The sequence below is a fragment of the Mesocricetus auratus genome, unplaced genomic scaffold (assembly GCF_017639785.1).
Source record: "Mesocricetus auratus isolate SY011 unplaced genomic scaffold, BCM_Maur_2.0 Super-Scaffold_100010, whole genome shotgun sequence".
NCBI lineage: Eukaryota > Metazoa > Chordata > Mammalia > Rodentia > Cricetidae > Mesocricetus > Mesocricetus auratus.
The window spans coordinates 2,078,742-2,095,219 of NW_024429194.1; the positions used below are offsets into that span (position 1 = coordinate 2,078,742).

Consider the following 16,478-nt stretch of genomic DNA (forward strand, 5'->3'; position numbering starts at 1 on the left):
TGTAACGCCATGAGGTAGAACCCCGGAACTATTCTCCGGTAAGAGACATACTTAGATTAACAATTACGGGGTAATTACTTAAAGCAGAGCTAGCCAGTAAGAGACAAACAAGGCCAACAGCTTCATAATTAATATAGCCTCCTGTGTGTTTATTTGGGGACTGCAATGAGGCAGAGCCTAGGCGGCTGGCGGGGAATAAACCAAAGCGGCTAGCAAAGAAAAAGCTTCTCTTAACACTGTTGGTTTCTGTTATAACTCCTCCAGTTGATTTTTGTTTTTTCTTTTCTTTTCTTTTTTTTTTTTTTTTTTGGTTTTTTCGAGCCAGGGTTTCTCTGTATTGTTTTTGGAGGCTGTCCTGGAACACACTCTGTAGACCAGGCTGGTCTTGAACTCACAGAGATCCACCTGCCTCTGCCTCCCTAGTGGCTGGGATTAAAGGCGTGTGCCACCAACACCCGGCATAAATGTAAATTTTTTAAATTAAAGAAACCTTGAGGGATTCAGCCCAGAGACTTGGCCCCTGGGTGCGTCTAGACCTTATCATTTTGACAGTCAGCCATCAGTATTGACTATCAGGATTCTCACATGTTGTTTGAACCTGAAAATTAAGTCTTGTCTGTAAGGAAAACTCCACCTATAACCTTGGGATGGTTTCTGTTTAATTCGTTCTATTTTGTTCTCTAGGAACAGCCATCATGTGGTGACAAATTGTTCTACCTCTCCTTACACATCTGTAATCCAGATGCTGGTGGTGGCAACCATGGGTTGGGGATTTAATGAGTTATCTTAAAGGGGCCATTCCAGGACCTATTTAAAAAAAATAAACCAAAGACCCCAATTTTTTAATTAAGCCTGCTTGTTTTCACTTGTTTAAAATTTGGTTTTACTGAGTTTAGATGGGGGGCTCGGCAGTCTAAGCGCTTGCTGCTCTTCCAGAGGACCTGGATTGGTCCCCGGCACCCACATGAGGCATCTCACATCCGTCTCTAACTCCAGTTCTAAGGGATCCGATGCCCTCTTTTGGCATCTGTGGGCACTGTGTACTCATAATGCAAGCAACACTCATACACATAAAACAAATCTTCTTTTAAATAATTGGTTTTGCCAAGAAGCCGACTGACAAATAATTGATTTTGTTTCTTTTTCTTTTGGTTTACTTACGATGTAAGGGTTTGTAGCTTTCTATTACCCCTGCTCTTACCCCTCCTCTTTGAGCTACCTACCCTTCCTACACTGCTCCCCATCCTCTCCATCATGCATGTTAGGTCCTATCCAAATTCTCCTTGTCTATCAAAATGAAGTTTCCTTTCTTTCAACCTTTATATTACTTGTAGTAACTTGGAAGAAACGCACCCCCCCCAAAAGGCGTGGCACTAGTAGGAGGTGCGCCATTATTGGAGTGGGAAATAACCTTGTTGGAAGGAATTGTGTCACGGTGGGGGCAGCCTTTGGGTCTCTCTTGCTCAAGGTCCCCTCAGTCAGCTGACTTCCTGTTTCCTGTAGGACTCTCAGCCGCTCCTCCAGCACTATGTCTGCCTGCACACCGCCACGCTCCCCACCATGGCGACAACGGACTGAACGAACCTCTGAAACTGTAAGTGAACCGCTTGGATGAACTGTTTTCCTTATAAGAGTTGCCAAGGGGGCTGGAGAGATGGCTCAGAGGTTAAGAGCACTGACTGCTCTTCCAGAGGTTCTGAGTTCAACTCCCAGCAACCACATGGTGGCTCACAACCATCCATAATGAGATCTGGTGCCCACTTCTGGCTTGCAGACATACATGGAGGCAAGATGTTGTATTCATAATAAATAAATAAATCTTAAAAAAAAAAGAGTTGCCAAGGTCATGGTGTCTCTTCACAGCAATAGAAACCCTCACTGAGACACCATGGCACTGGAGGAAAGTCTCGTAGTTAAGAGCACACACTACTCTTGTGGAAGACTGGAGTTCAGTTCCCTGCCCCCCAGACTGGGTTGGTCACATCTGCTTGTACCACTAATAACTCCGCTCCACGAGGATCTGACCCCCTCTGGCCTCCATGAGACACACACACACACACACACACACACACTTTAAATAATAAAACAAAACAAAAACCTTCATGCTCACTCATTAAGCCTGGACCTGGGAATGAGGTTGGGGGAACTCGGTTTCTGCCTTTACAATCTGCTTAACCAAACAAAGGCTTTAGTCACAGGTGAATTCAGGTGCTTTAAATGATGTCATCAAGATTGTGTTTCCCGCTCTTCCTCTCAGGTTTACTTGTCTCTGTTTCTCTTTTCACGTGGCCTCATTCTCTTCTGATCCAAAAAAAAAAAACAAAAACAAAAACCCGTACCTCACGAGTTACAGAAAGGGCAGCTCCTGTTTGCCCCGGGTAATATAAATAGCCTATGATTCCATGCTGAGAGAGTGAGACCCTTCCCAGTGTTCCCAGTTATGTCTCTGGGAAGAAATGTAATTGGACTTGCTTGGGACCATGCCCCGGTTGCACTGGGTAAACACGGCTGGGTTGGCGTGATTGGGTGGGGCGGGTTGTGTATCTACCTCAGTCGCCAGGTCCCATGGGGATCGTTTGGGATCTGGGAAGACCAGTTCTCTGGTGGAAAGAGGGATGCTTTGTTGTGAAGACAAAGGCAACAGCTGTCCCACACCTCACACTCTTTGGTATGGAAATGTGCCCTGGCAGGATCCCTGTCCTCCTTTGGCTCATCCTGCCTCTGGTTTGAGGGTTAGTTCTCTGCACACAAATCTCTGTCAGGGTGGATGTGAAAGGTTCAGGCGGTCCGCTGGCCCGTCCTGTCACCTGGCAGGATGCTCTCGGGCAGCACTCTGGTGCAAAGGGCCCCTTTTAAGGACTGACCTCTGACCGCTTATACTCTTTCTTCTCTTACTCTCCTCATCTCATCCTCTCTCTCTCTCTCTCTCTCTCTCTCTCTCTCTCTCTCTCTCTCTCTCCCTCCCCCCTTCCCCCTTCCCTCCACACAGGTTGGTTACCCCTCACCCCCCTGTCCTTCCCTGTCCACCAGTAACACTCCACGTGGGACCCTTGACTCGAGGTTTGCGTCTGGTTACTGGGTAAACCTAGACATTTTAACAACAGTGTGTCCTGTTAAAGGATGTGACCCTCTTGCAGGCTGTCTTTTCCTGTCCCCTCCCCCCATCCCTTACTGATTAAGAAAGGAGCAACAGCTACCAGTTACTTCGTGAAAAGCCTTCGGTTTGCTTTTTAACGTTGCTTGCCTGTGAAGCAAACTGAGAAGCAAGGGAGGATAAATGAGAAGGGGGAAAGACTAAAGGGAGAATTACCTCATGAACCCCAGGCTTTCCCCCCAATGAAATCATGGGCTGCCGTGGTGATTTCACACTCAGAGGGCTCGGTGAATTACAACAACGGGGCAATTTGGTGTACAAAAGTGCTCAGTGAACTGGGCAAGCGGGTGGTTCCAGAGTCAAAGGAATGCCTTGCTTTGAAGCTATTCACGGAACGCAGAGTGAGTGCTGGGGTCTGCCAGGCCCAGTGCTGGGTACAGAGTCGGCTTGAAATCAGTCTTTTATTGCCCCCCCCCCCGTACACTCCATTCTGCATTGTAAGTGGTGATTTTTACTTTGAACGGTCTACTTCCTTTATTTCCATTTGAGGAAGACTTAAAGGTCTAGGGATGAGGTTCAGCCGGCGGAGTGCTCGCCGGGTTTGCGGGAAGGCTCAGGTTGGATCCCTGGCGCGCATGAACGAGGCGTGGTGGAACATGCCTGTAACTCTAGAAGGGAAAGCAGGAGGCTCAGAAGTTGGGGGGGCGGGGCTAGGAAGATGGGTCAGCAGCTGAGAGCCAGTACTGCCCTTGCAGAGGACTCAAGTTCAGTTCCCACCACCCACACCAAGTGGCTCACAACTGACTGTAACTCCCCGCTCCAGAGGGTCTGATCCCTCTGACTTCCTCAGACACCCGTTCTCACGAGCACACACCCACACACAGACGCATAAGCATAATTAAAATAATCCTTTAAATACCTTTGCATAAAGAAGCTCGAAGTCATCCTTGGTTATGTAGAGTCCAACCTGCCTGGGTCCCATGGTCTAAAAATAATAAACAAGCAAAATGGAGTTCAGTTAGGTTGCATATACTTACTTATGTGACATGTCGTATCTTGAATCCTTTCTAAAAAGAAACCCTAAGGTAAATAGGATCACCTTCAATTTAGGATCACCTCCAGAGGACCAAGGTCGAGTCCCAGCATCCACATGGCAGCCCTCAGCCGTCTGCCTCCAGTCCCAGCAAGGAGGTTTAAAGGAGACTCAACCAACCATCGCGGCAATTCTCACCACACCCCAAATACAGGCTACTGCCTGTGTACAGCCGACAACCCGTGCGCGTGTCCACAGGTGAATGGAGTGAGAGTGTGCTATCCACATGCAACAGAGAGTTCCAGGGAGTCCTGGTGACAGGAGCCCCTACGTGGAGGAAGCCAGCGTCAGCGTCAGATATGCTGCATGATTTCATTTATATGTGGGCAGCAGCAGAGGGGAACTCGTAGCTGGGAATAGAACTGTGATTTCTAGGGCCTGGAGTTTGGTGAAGTGGAGAGGTAACTGGTCGAGAGGAATGAGCTTCCATTTGGTGTGGGACATTTGTGCACAGTGTGTGAAGGCATATTGCTGAGAACGGTATAATGAAGAGCGGAGTCACCAATAGCTAGGCAGGAAAGAATAGGCGGGACTTCTGGGGAGAGGACTCTGGGAAGAAGAGAGACTGGGAGACACCATAGAGATGCCTGGGAAACAGGACTTGCAATAGGGCAGAACAGAGATTTAAAAATACGGGTTAACTCCGGGCGTTGGTGGCGCATGCCTTTAATCCCAGCACTCAGGAGGCAGAGGCAGGCGGATCTCTGTGAGTTTGAGGCCAGCCTGGTCTACAAAGCAAGTTCCAGGACAGCCTCCAAGACAATACAGAGAAACCCTGGCTCGGAAAACCAAAAAAGAAAAAAAATATATATGGGTTAAGTCATAAGAGCTAGTTGGAAACACACCTAAGCTAAAGGCCAAGCTTTCATAACTGATAATGAATCTCCCATGTCATTATCTGCAGGTTGGTAGTCCAGATGAGAAAGTACAACTACATTCAGTTATGAAATAAATAGATTCTGGAGGTCCAGCATGAAGGACCATGACCAGCGCACACTGGGAAGGTACTAAGAGAGCCCGTCTTAAACGGTCTTGATTCGCTTGTGAGAGTAAATCTTTTTTTATATAAAGTTTTTTTTTGTTTTTTCTTTGGTTTTTTCAAGACAGGGTTTCTCTGTAGCTTTGGAGACTGTCCTGGAACTCACTTTGTAGACCAGGCTGGCCTCGAACTCACAGAGATCGGCCTGCCTCTGCCTCCCGAGTGCTGGGATTAAAGGCGTGTGCCACCAACGCCTGGCTTAAAGTTTATTTAAAATATATTTTTTTTTATCCTGTCTCTGTTGTGTGTCCAGAATAGGGCATCAGATTCCCCCCTGGAGCTACAGTTACAGGTGATTGTGAGCCACCAAAGGGTGCTAAGAAGAGACTGTGGTTCCCTCTCTAACCACTGAACAGTGTCCCCGGTCACGACATCTTATTTTTCATTATGTGAATATATGAATGTTCATGTGTTAAGTGCAGGTGCCCTCAGAGTCCAGAAGAGTTCACTTGGTCCGTGGGGCATGGGGTTATAGGTGGATGTGAGCTGTAAGCCATATAAACTGTTGCACCATCTGCTAGAGTGAATCTTTCTTTCCTTCTTTCCTCTTTTCTTTCTTCCTTCCTTCCTTCCTTCCTTCCTTCCTTCCTTTCTTTCTTTCTTTCTTTCTTTCTTTTGAGATAAGGTCTCCCTACATATTCCTGATGTCCCCCGGAACTCAAGATGTAGACCAAACGGGCCTTGAATTTGCAGAGTTCTGCCTGCCCCTGCCTTGAGTGCTAGCATGAAAGGCTTGCACCACCACGCCCAGAGAGTAAATCAGTGTACACACAAAGACACACACACACACACACACAAAGACACACACACACACACAAAGACACACACACACACACACAAAGACACACACACAAAGACACACACACACACACATACACACAAAGACACACACACACACAGAGTTGGAGACAACGTGAGATGACGGCGATATTAACTGGCATAATTTCGTGATGCATGTGTATATCAAAACATTGTACACCTTAAACATATACAAGGTAGCTGGGTGTTGGTGGTGCACACCTTTAATCCCAGCACTCGGGAGGCAGAGGCAGGCGGATCTCTGTGAGTTCGAGGCCAGCCTGGTCTACAAAGCGAGTTCCAGCACAGGTTCCAAAACAATACTGAGAAACCCTGTCTCAAAAAAAAAAAAAAATATATATATATATATATATATATATATATACAAGTTTTGGTTGTTAAGTTTAGCTCAGTTAACATGGGGTGAGTCTAACCTAGTGGGGATAGCCCATCTGGGGGGTCAGATCTCCAGTTTTCTGCACAATGGTGTCATCCACATCAAGGCTTTTCTTTGCACCCATTTTCCCCTTCCTCGGGTAAATGCCTTGCGTGCTCTTTCTCAGTTTGACACAGGTTGTCTTTGTCCACTGCTGGTTCCTATCAGCATCTCTGGCTTGTCCTAGATCAGGTAGTCACCCCTGCTCTGATCCATCACCCGTGATGGGGGCAGGAGGGCTAATCAAGGCAGAATTCCCTTCACGGTGTAAACATCCGTGAAGGTGACTAGCGTAGCCTTGAACAGAGACACGCCCAAATGCACAGTTTTTAATCTATTAATATGATTTAGTAAATGTTGCATCCTAGCTGGCAGCAGCTGGTATTTTAATCACAGGCCCTGTGTTGAAGAGGAACAACCCAGGCTAGGTGACAGTAGGACATAACTTGGAATATTAGACAACCACCAACGGGTCGAGTTTTCAGTCCTCCCGTAAGCAGCCTGAGGTGACCTGGGAAAAATGGTTTACTGCTCACTCAGCTGAGAAAAGCCAACAAAACCGGGCACATTTAGAGGATTAAGTCTGTGTGTTCATTCTCTGTTCATGGAAGTGTCCTGGCCACCAAGGAACTGTATACCATAAAATCACTTACAGAAGCAGTGTGAGCCATCCAGGTAGGGTGAGTACATGTGCTTGGCAGGCCAAGTGGGTCTGGTGACAGAACCTGTGGACCAAAAGGAAAGCTGATTTTTTATTTTTTTTTTATTTTTTTATTTTTTTTGGTTTTTCGAGACAGGGTTTCTCTGTGGCTTTGGAGGCTGTCCTGGAACTAGCTCTTGTAGACCAGGCTGGCCTCGAACTCACAGAGATCCGCCTGCCTCTGCCTCCCAAGTGCTGGGATTAAAGGCGTGCACCACCAACGCCCGGCTCTGATTTTTTATTTTTATTCATTTATTTATTTTGGTTTTTCGAGACAGGGTTTCTCTGTGGCTTTGGAGGCTGTCCTGGAACTCACTTTGTAGACCAAGCTGGCCTCGAACTCACAGAGATCCGCCTACCTCTGCCTCCCAAGTGCTGGGATTAAAGGCGTGCACCACCAACGCCTGGCGAAAGCTGATTTTTTAAAAAATTTATTTCTGACTCACTGTGTCTATGACTCGTGTGTGTGTGTGCGTGTGTGCGTGCGTGCGTACATGCACATGCACCATGCTGCATGCATGAAGGTCGGAGGACAATTCGCCAGAGTTGGTTTTCTCTTTCCAGCATATGAGTGGTGGGAATTGAACTTATGTCGTTAGGCTTGGCAACAAACATCTCTCTCTGAGCCATCTGTCTCTGCAGCCCCAAAGCTGACTGATTGCTTTATGCACTTAAAATGCAAAGTGACGCTGGTCTTGAGGGTTCAGATGCTGACGTTCTGGCCAATGGGTATGTCCAGACGAACAAAGCAGCTGAGATCCTGCACAGTGATGACTGAGCTGGGTCAGGCCTAGCCTCCCCCACAGGCTCCCCTGCCGCAGAGATGATCCTCCTCGCTGAGAAACAAGGAACGCATTGTGTGTGAAACAGAAGAGACTACACAGAGGAAAAAAGAAAGGATTCCCCAGAAGACACCGAGGACACATAAAACTATGGCATGGGAATATATTCAGCACAAAATAAATGCAAATAAACATGAAAAGGGGAACATGAAAATCTTTCCAAAAGATTTTCGTAACAGGCGAAGCGGCCGGAATACATCACGCGAAAACCAAGGCTAGTATGATAAAACTTCTCCATACATGGCACAGTAAGTGAACTCATCGTGCGTTTTAAGTAGGCAGAAAGGGCAATGTCACGCTAAAAGATGGGAGGTAGAGGGAATTTGAGAAGCTGGAAAGCAAAAAAAAAAAAAAAAAAAAGGAAAGCATAAGTTTCCCCATACTGGTATCAGAGGAGAGTGTCTGGACCAGGAGGCAGCAAGATCCTGGGATGAATATATTATAGGCTCTTGTGTTGCGGGGAAGGAAAAAAAAACAACTACTCTTGGTAGCAGAGTTAGCATCCTTTGTTGGGTTTTACAGAGCTGGTTTGTGACTCGGCACTGTAGAGGTGATGGTTTTGCTAGTAGCCAGTCGCTTTATTTTCTGAGAGCATTCCCCTATTGGCCAGAATCCTGGGCTAGCCATTTGGCTTACAAAGCAGCCCCTGTCTAGATAGTGAGACGGTTCCTCCGCGCTCACCGCGAAAGCTCTGAAACTTGGCACAGGGAAAGCAAACGCCAGACTGTGTGTGGGTTGCCTCCCTGAAGCAAAAAGACACCAAACAGGTTCAACCTGAAACCGCCGGCGACCTTTTCCTTTCCTGGCTCCCGGAATCGTGAGATCATTCGCCAGGGCGTTTTAAGACTGAAGTAGAGGCTGCTCTTTGGGGGATCTCTACGGCTTCCGACTGAGCGAGCTCCAGGACACAGCACCTCTACTGTTCGTCCCTGACTCACACCCGCACACGTTTCGATGTTTGGAGGAAGGTTTTTGTGGTTTAGGAAGAAATAAATTCCATAAACACTCACTGGTTAGATGGAACCAGGGAGAAAATTGTGTGTGTGTGTGTGTGGTGGAGGGGGGAGTCGGGGGTGTAGACCTCAAGCTTCATATGTCAACAAAGCAATTGAGTGCACACACAAGCTTTGTGACTGTTCGATGATATCATCGTTTATAAAACAGTTCCCTGTCGTCTTTTGTCCCTGTCTAGTGAAGGCAAGGGGAACTCCGGAGAGAGTCACGCTGGTGGCGTGCAATCTAGAAACAAATTAGAAGGATGTGAATAAAAACAAAGATGCTTGGCCAGAGAGGTGCTCAGTGGGCGAGAGTGTGTACTGCTCGTGCAAAGAATGGCCTTCCGTCCAAACCCCAGCACCCACACCAGGTGGCCCATGACTCAGTAACCCTGGCGTCAGGGAGTCATGCCCTCTCCGGGCTTCCCCAGTGCGGTGGTGGTGTGAAAAGGAACGGCCCCCATAGTCTCACAAGTTTGAAAGCTTGGCCCATTGGGAACGATTTTACTTGGAGGTGTGGCCTTTTGGAGTGGGCGTGGCCTTTTTGGAGGAAGTAGGTTACTGTGGGGGCGGGCTTTTTAAGGTCTCAGATGCTCAAGCTAGGCCTAGCGTGGCATTCACTTCCTGCAGATCAAGATGTAGAACTCTCAGCTCCTTCTCCAGCACCGTGTCAGTCTGCACGCTGCCATGCTTTCTGCCATGACCATAACGGACTGAACTCTGAAACTGTAAGTCAGCCCCAATTAATTTTTTTTCCTTTATGAGAATTGCCAAAGGAGTGGTGGCGCCACGTCTTTAATCCCAGCATCCAGGAAGCAGAGGCAGGCAGACCTTTGTGGGTTCGAGGCCAGCCTGGTTTTCAGAGCAGGCTCCAGAGCTACTCAGAGAAACCTTATCTCAGGACAACAAAAAGCAAACAGCAGCAGAGTTGCAGTGGTCATGGTGTCTCTCATGGCAATGGGATCCCTAACTAAGACACCCAGGCAGCCGCACTCACATGCATGTACAAAAATGAAATAATAAAGTAATCTCAAAACACATACGAGAACGATGAAAGTGTTTTTGTAGAGGTGCCATGGCGGCCAGTAAGCCTGAGTTCCCCTGAAGAAACGGGGAGGGAATGACCATAGGGTGATCCCAAGGTGCAATTGTGAAGCACAAAGGTTTGTATCAAGTCTTCAGAGAAGATGGCCTTCTGCAGTCTGGGGTTAAGTCTTCCCCCAGCTGTACCCTGGGACTATTCAGGCACAACAAAGTTGGCATTTGCTACACCGTGCCGTTTGGGCTTATTTAAAAAAAACACAGGAGCACCATGAAGTGAACACTGCTGCAGGCTCATTCTACAAACAAGGCACAGATCCATTCACTATTTTGGCCAAGTTTATCACCGATAGTGTTGTGCATGATAAAGAAAGGAAATGCGAGCGCTCCAGGGGAGTGGAGGGGGGGTCCTGCCGCTCCAATTTTCATACAAATGTGCCCAACCGTAGAGCTCACTTAGGACTGTGATAGCTTCTTCTCCTGTGTGCCCCCTGTGTGTGTGTGAGAGAGTGCTTCTGTTGAGATTAGCATTTCAACAGTGCAGGTGGTGAAGCTGATTGCTCTCTCCAGTGCAGCTGGAGGGCAGGGATCAACCAGCCCATTTGTATCAAAAGGTGTGAGGAGGAGGAATTTGTCCCCTTTGCTTTCTGCTTGCTTGCTGACATGGGGGGGGAGCACACAGCCTTCAGACTGTGAGTAACATCTCTGGCTGTCTCCAGCCCTCCCTCACCTAGCTCCCACTTCTCTGCCAAGCAAGATTTGCAAGAGGACAACTTGTGGGGGTCAGTTCTCTCCTCCCAGCGCGCGGGTTCTGGGACAGGGTGTCAGGCAAGCACCCTTGCCCACTGAGCCACCTTGCCTGCCCTCTCTGACCAGGTCCTCTTTCCCCCCACCCTTCTTATTCCATCCAGTCACCCCACATAGGATGGTACTGCTCACCCTAAGGGTCCTCCCCACCCTTGGTTCGTCTCTCTGAACACTACCCTTGAAGACAGGCAGAGGTGCCTGATAACTCAAATGGGTAAAATCAACCATCACGCCATCCAAGCACACAACTCACCCACCAGCCGCCGGTTTGAAAGCAGCTGAGGGGGCTGGAGAGATGGCTCTTCACTGAAGAGCCATCTCTTCAGCTGAGCAGCGTGCCGTGCTGCTCTTCCAATGGGACCTGGGCTCAGTGCCCAGCACCCACATCAAGGGGCTCACAACCACCTGTAACTCCAGGTCCAGGGATCTGACTCCTCAGGGGGGCGCCTGCACCCCCACACGCAGACACATAAGATAAATGCGGACACATACTTAAGGTGAAGTGTTTGAAGTCAGTTGTGACCCATGCCTTTAACCCCAGCGCTCAGGGCCAAAGGCAAGAGGACAATGAGTTTGAGGCTGGCCTGAGCTGCGTAACAAGCTCAAGTTCCGCTCTCCCTTGGAAAACAAACGACAATCATATTAAGATAATAGTGTTACATGGCCTAGACTAGTGGGTCCCAGCCTTCCTAATACGGTGACCTTCTAATATATAGTTCCCCCAACCATAGAATTATTTTCACTGCTGCTTCATAACTGTTAATTTTGCTGTTATAAATTGCAACATAAATATCTGACAGGTGACCCCTTCCGAGGGTTGAGACCCACAGGTTGATAACCATTGGCCTGTAAAATAACAATCTTTTAAAAATATTAAAATAATGTTATATTGTCCCTGCTATGCACTATGTAGTTAGGCCTATTTAGATAGCATTTACCTGTGTTATATATTACAACATATGATACAGAAGCGATTTAAAGTATACAGAACCACGTAGAAAACACACATATAGTAAGTCATCTTCTTTTGGGACTTATGCATCTTCAGTTTTGGGTGTGGGTATCTGTGTCCTGGAATCAAGGCCCGATCAAGCTGCCCCATTTGTAACTATATGTCCTCTTGGCTTTATTTCTCCAGAAAACACACACACACACTATTAGGAAGTGCGGCCCTTGTTGGAGGAAGCGTGTTGCTGTGGAGGTGAGCTTTGAGGTCTCACATATGCCATGCCCAGTGTCCCAGACCACTTCCTGTCACCTGCAAGTCAAGACATAGGACTCTCAGATACTTCTCCAGCACCGTGTTGCACCAAGATGATAATGGACTAAACCTCTGAAAAATGTAAGCCACCCCAATTAAGTGTTTTTCCTTTATAATAGCTGACATGGACATGACGTTTCTTCACAGCAACAGAAGCCCTAACTAAGACAAGTGGCAAGAGTACTCTTAACCACTGAGTCATGCTTTTACACAGTTTTATAAAGCAGTTTGTTCTCCTTTCTTCTTTCTGTACCAACCCAGGGCCCTGTGCCCACCAAGGTCATGCCAAGTACACATTGTGTACTGCGAAGCTATACCACAGCCCCTACGTCTTCATTGCAAATTCTTCTATGTACTGGCTGATAGCATTCTCCTCCTTCTATGTGTGAAACAGTTCTGAGAGGTCAGGTGGCTTGTCCAAGGCCACACGGTCAGCCCATCACAGAAACAGGACCAGAGTTAGGGAGTGTTCCCCTCGTGGAAGAGGCTAGGGAAAGCCCTTATTCTCTGGGATCTCTCTGTGGGCCATAACTAAAAAATGAATATGGTTGAAAGGTTGTGGTATCAGGAAAAATTTGTAAGTGCTTGTTTCCTTGGGGGTGATCCTGCTCCGACACCCCCTTGGGGGGAGGGGTGAGAAGACAGGCTCTGAGAGTCAGTGAGTTAGCAGAGCGTGCTGCAGACTTTTTATTTAGGAAGTTAGGCCTGCCTTTATACCCACTCTCAAGGTCCCATTGGCCCAGGCAGCTGACTCTGCTGCCTTGTCCTTTCTGCATGGGTGTCCCTGGTCAGGTGTCTCTGCATCAGCAGCCTCTGGGTGTAGAGGCAGGATTGGCTCAGGGAGGAAGTGCCTGCTGTGCATGTTCATGCGGCCTGACCTGACCTGGGCGCCTGGGCAGGGCTACTGTGGCTTGGGTAGGCTGGCCCGAAGTTTCGCCTACATTATTTGAATCTGGAGCTGTGCCTGCACTAGGAGGTGGGAGCTAACAAGAAAATTGCACTTAGTTCAGTGAATTCTAAGATTTATTTGTTTTAATGAGTATGTTTGTTTGCACGAGCGTTATGTGTACAGCATTCGTGCCGGGCGCCTTCAGAGGCCGGAAGAGGGCATCAGATACCCCCAGAACTACAGTTACAGATGGTTGTACATTGCCACGCCAATGCTGGGAACTGAACCTCGGTCTTCTTTGAGAACCGCAAGTGTTCTCAACGGCTGAGCCATCTCTTCGGCCCCAGAGTGTGTTGTTCATGCAGGATCGACAGGCATGTCTTTCGCCTGGAGATGGTAGACGCTGTTTAACAGTGCTGTGTTGTTAGTAGTATGCCTTCTGGTAACATGGAAGCGCCTTTTGTTTTAGACAGAGGTTTAATTTATTCTCTCTCTCTCTCTCTCTCTCTCTCTCTCTCTCTCTCTCTCTCTCTCTCTCTCTCTCTCTCTCTCTCTCTGTTAAATGTGGAAGCCTCGGTCTCCTGCTTGAGAAGTAAAGTAGAGAGGGCTTTACACTGGGCGAGCGAGAAGCAGCATGGACGGCGGGGCCACGAGAGGTTATGAAACAGCCGGAAGCCACGGTGAAGCGGGACGCGGGAACATCTGGAAGCCTCGGTCTCCTCTGCTTGAGAAGTAAGGTAGAGAGAGCTTTATACTGGGCGAGCGAGAAGCAGCACGAGATGGTTATGAAACAGCCAGAAGGAAGCCTCTGGGCCAAGATGTAGGGACTCTCGGCTCCTGCACCACATCGGCCTGCGTGCCGCCATGCTCCCCGCCCTGATGATAACGGGCTGAACCTCTAAAACTGTAAGCAAGCTCCCTCGATTAAACGTTTTCACTTACCAGGGTTGCCGTGGCCACGGCGTCTCTCCATAGCAATAGAAACCTCACTCAAGACAACACAGTTCTGGGAACCTTTCCAAAACTGCCCAGCAGACATCCTCTGACTGACACTGAGTCCTTGGCGTGTCTAAAAGCATTGCTAGAAACGGGAGTGGAGTGGTAAGCGGATGTGGGGAATCACCCCACTTACCTTTCTCTCCTTTGCAGTGATAAAACTCCCCGAATTCTATCTGGACACACAAACAGCAGGGCAGAAGCCTCCTTTCCCAGCCTCCCTTGCGCCTCATCATCACGTGACAAAGTTCAGGCCAGTAAGATGTAATTGGAAAGTTTGTAAGTAAATTGTGGGTTGAGCCGGGCGTTGGTGGTACACGCCTTTAATCCGAGCACTTGGGAGGCAGAGGCAGGCGGATCTCTGTGAATTCGAGGCCAGCCTGGTCTACAAGAGGAGTTCCAGGACAGCCTCCAAAGCCACAGAGGAACCCTGTCTCGAAAAACAAAAAAACAAAACAAAAAAAAAAATTGTAGGTTGACCCTTTAACATTCCTACACACTCTGCTTCCTCCTTGGGCGGCATGGGGTGACATAAGTCAGCCTCAGTGCACTCTCACAGATGACAAATACCTAAGTAGAAGGAACCCAGGACCCAAATCCTTCTCATTAAGAGATTTCTTTACCTGACTTCTAGTTTGAAATTCTGATTATTTTTCAGGCATCCATTAAAGCAGCATGGCCTAATTACTGTAATGGCCAAGCCTCGCTTAGGTTAGTGATTCTCAACAGGGTTCCTATGCTGGCAATGTCTGCAGTCTGCGTCACCCAGGTGCTTGCTGGACGAGCACGTCGTTGAACCGTACACCCAGAGTTACCTAGAATGCCTGAGGATTGTCCAGATATACATGTTTTCGGTAGTCTTCCAGGTCATTCTGTTGCTCGCTCAAGTTGAAAAGGCATGTTACTCTACAGGCTCCAGGGATGAGCTTACTACTATTATTTTTGCTAAGTGGACATAATATCAAACCACCCTCCAAATTGCTATCTCTGTACCCACAGATTAGTGTGGCTCTCAGACCACTTCAAGGGTTTCTTTGTGCAGTGGACACGGCGGTTAATACAGAAACTCACAGCTATCCAAAGTGCCAAGTAGCAGTGGCATGGTCAGCTGCAAAGGCAACAACGCCTGTATCAACAACCCACCAAAGCCAAAGGGGCTAATTCCAAAGAGCGAACAGGAAGGTTGTAAGAGTCAAGAGGTCAGCCAGGCGTGGGTGGCGCACACCTTTAATCCCAGCACTTGGGAGGCAGAAGCAGGCGGATCTCTGTGAGTTCGAGGCCAGCCTGGTCTACAGAGCGAGTTCCAGGACAGCCTCCAAAGCCACAGAGAAACCCTGTCTCGAAAAAACAAAACAAAAAACAAACAAAAAGAGAGAGTCAAGAGGTCATGGAGAACCAGAGCCAAACTGTGTCCTTTGAATGTGTCACTACACTCATGAACTCACAGTTGCTGTGGCAGCACAAGACCAACTCTAGATCAAGCCACTCAACATTCTACCATGGAGGGAGGAGGGGCTTGTGGGCCCCACCCCCAACTGTGGAACTGTAGACAGTTGGTGGTTTCTGTAGAGGAGAGTCTTTTTCTGTAAGGGTGTGGCTCTGGAAGGTGTGTCTAGCTCCTGGGAGGTTGACCATGCTCCAGTAGATGGCTCCAAACCCATGAATATTCAGGCAGCACAACTTGGATTTTCTTTCTTCTTTTGAAAAGGACACTAGGTGTGTTGATGATGCATGCATGCCTTTAATACTAGTATTCAGAAGGTCAATCTCTGTGAGTTCAAGGACAATCTGGTCTACATAGTGAGTTCCAGGCTGGCCAAAGCTATGGAGTGAAACCCTGTCTCAAAATACAAAGATGAGGACTAGAAGTTGGGGAGAAGGATGGTTGGGTGGTAGATCTAGAGGTTAGGGGAAGGAGTGGGGGGTGGATGTGATCTAAATACATTGTGTGAAATTCTCAAAGAATTAATAAAAAATATCACATACATGTCAATTATGTATTTGGCGTGGTGGCGCACACCTTTAACCCCAGCACTTGGGAGGCAGACACAGGCACATCTCAGTGTACAAAGGGAGTTCTAGGACCGCCAGGACTGTTACACAAAGAAACCCTGTCTCGAAAAACAAAACAACAAAAAACCCACCAATTATTCCATGCTAGATTCGGTTTGTTTGTTTTTTTCTTGCTAAGAATGTATACGGGCTTCATCTAAAGTATATGAACCGCATAGAAAATGTGGGGTTTTGTTCGGGCGGAATGGAGATTGGGTAAGCTACCGTTAGCCTTTGCCACTGTTATAACCGGTACGGTTCAAGTGTTTTCACCCGCTGGAATCAATCAACATAGAGATGGATGTTTACTTACGGTTTCGGGACAGAATTTAGAGGTGATGACTGTTAGTAACAGTACTGATGGCCGGGCTGGGTAACAGGCATGAAAAAGAGAGCAGAGAGCTCAGAAAGGGAAGACACTGGTCAGGGAAGCCA

The 16,478-nt window shown here is 47.9% G+C and overlaps 2 long non-coding RNA genes across 4 annotated transcripts in view; one reads left to right on the forward strand and one right to left on the reverse strand.

Moving 5' to 3' along the window:
* Nucleotides 1-16,478, forward strand: part of LOC121142691 — a 26,813-nt gene continuing 10,335 nt past the window's right edge. Inside the window, exons 1-6 of one of the 2 annotated variants that reach the window (XR_005879719.1) lie at nucleotides 1-38; nucleotides 1,504-1,594; nucleotides 4,205-4,385; nucleotides 5,092-5,191; nucleotides 11,984-12,187; nucleotides 13,567-14,096. This is a non-coding gene — a long non-coding RNA (uncharacterized LOC121142691). Of the gene's footprint in view, nucleotides 39-1,503; nucleotides 1,595-4,204; nucleotides 4,386-5,091; nucleotides 5,192-11,983; nucleotides 12,188-13,566; nucleotides 14,097-16,478 lie in introns of those variants that run through there. The other variant, XR_005879718.1, reaches the window with a different exon arrangement.
* LOC121142692 lies at nucleotides 3,544-15,283 on the reverse strand. 2 transcript variants are annotated; one of them, XR_005879721.1, is made up of 4 exons: nucleotides 14,128-15,283; nucleotides 7,114-7,185; nucleotides 4,014-4,079; nucleotides 3,544-3,762 (listed from the first exon to the last, which is right to left on the reverse strand). It is a non-coding gene; the product is annotated as an uncharacterized LOC121142692 (long non-coding RNA). The 2 variants fall into 2 exon arrangements; XR_005879720.1 differs by lacking the exon at nucleotides 14,128-15,283 and adding an exon at nucleotides 8,777-9,074.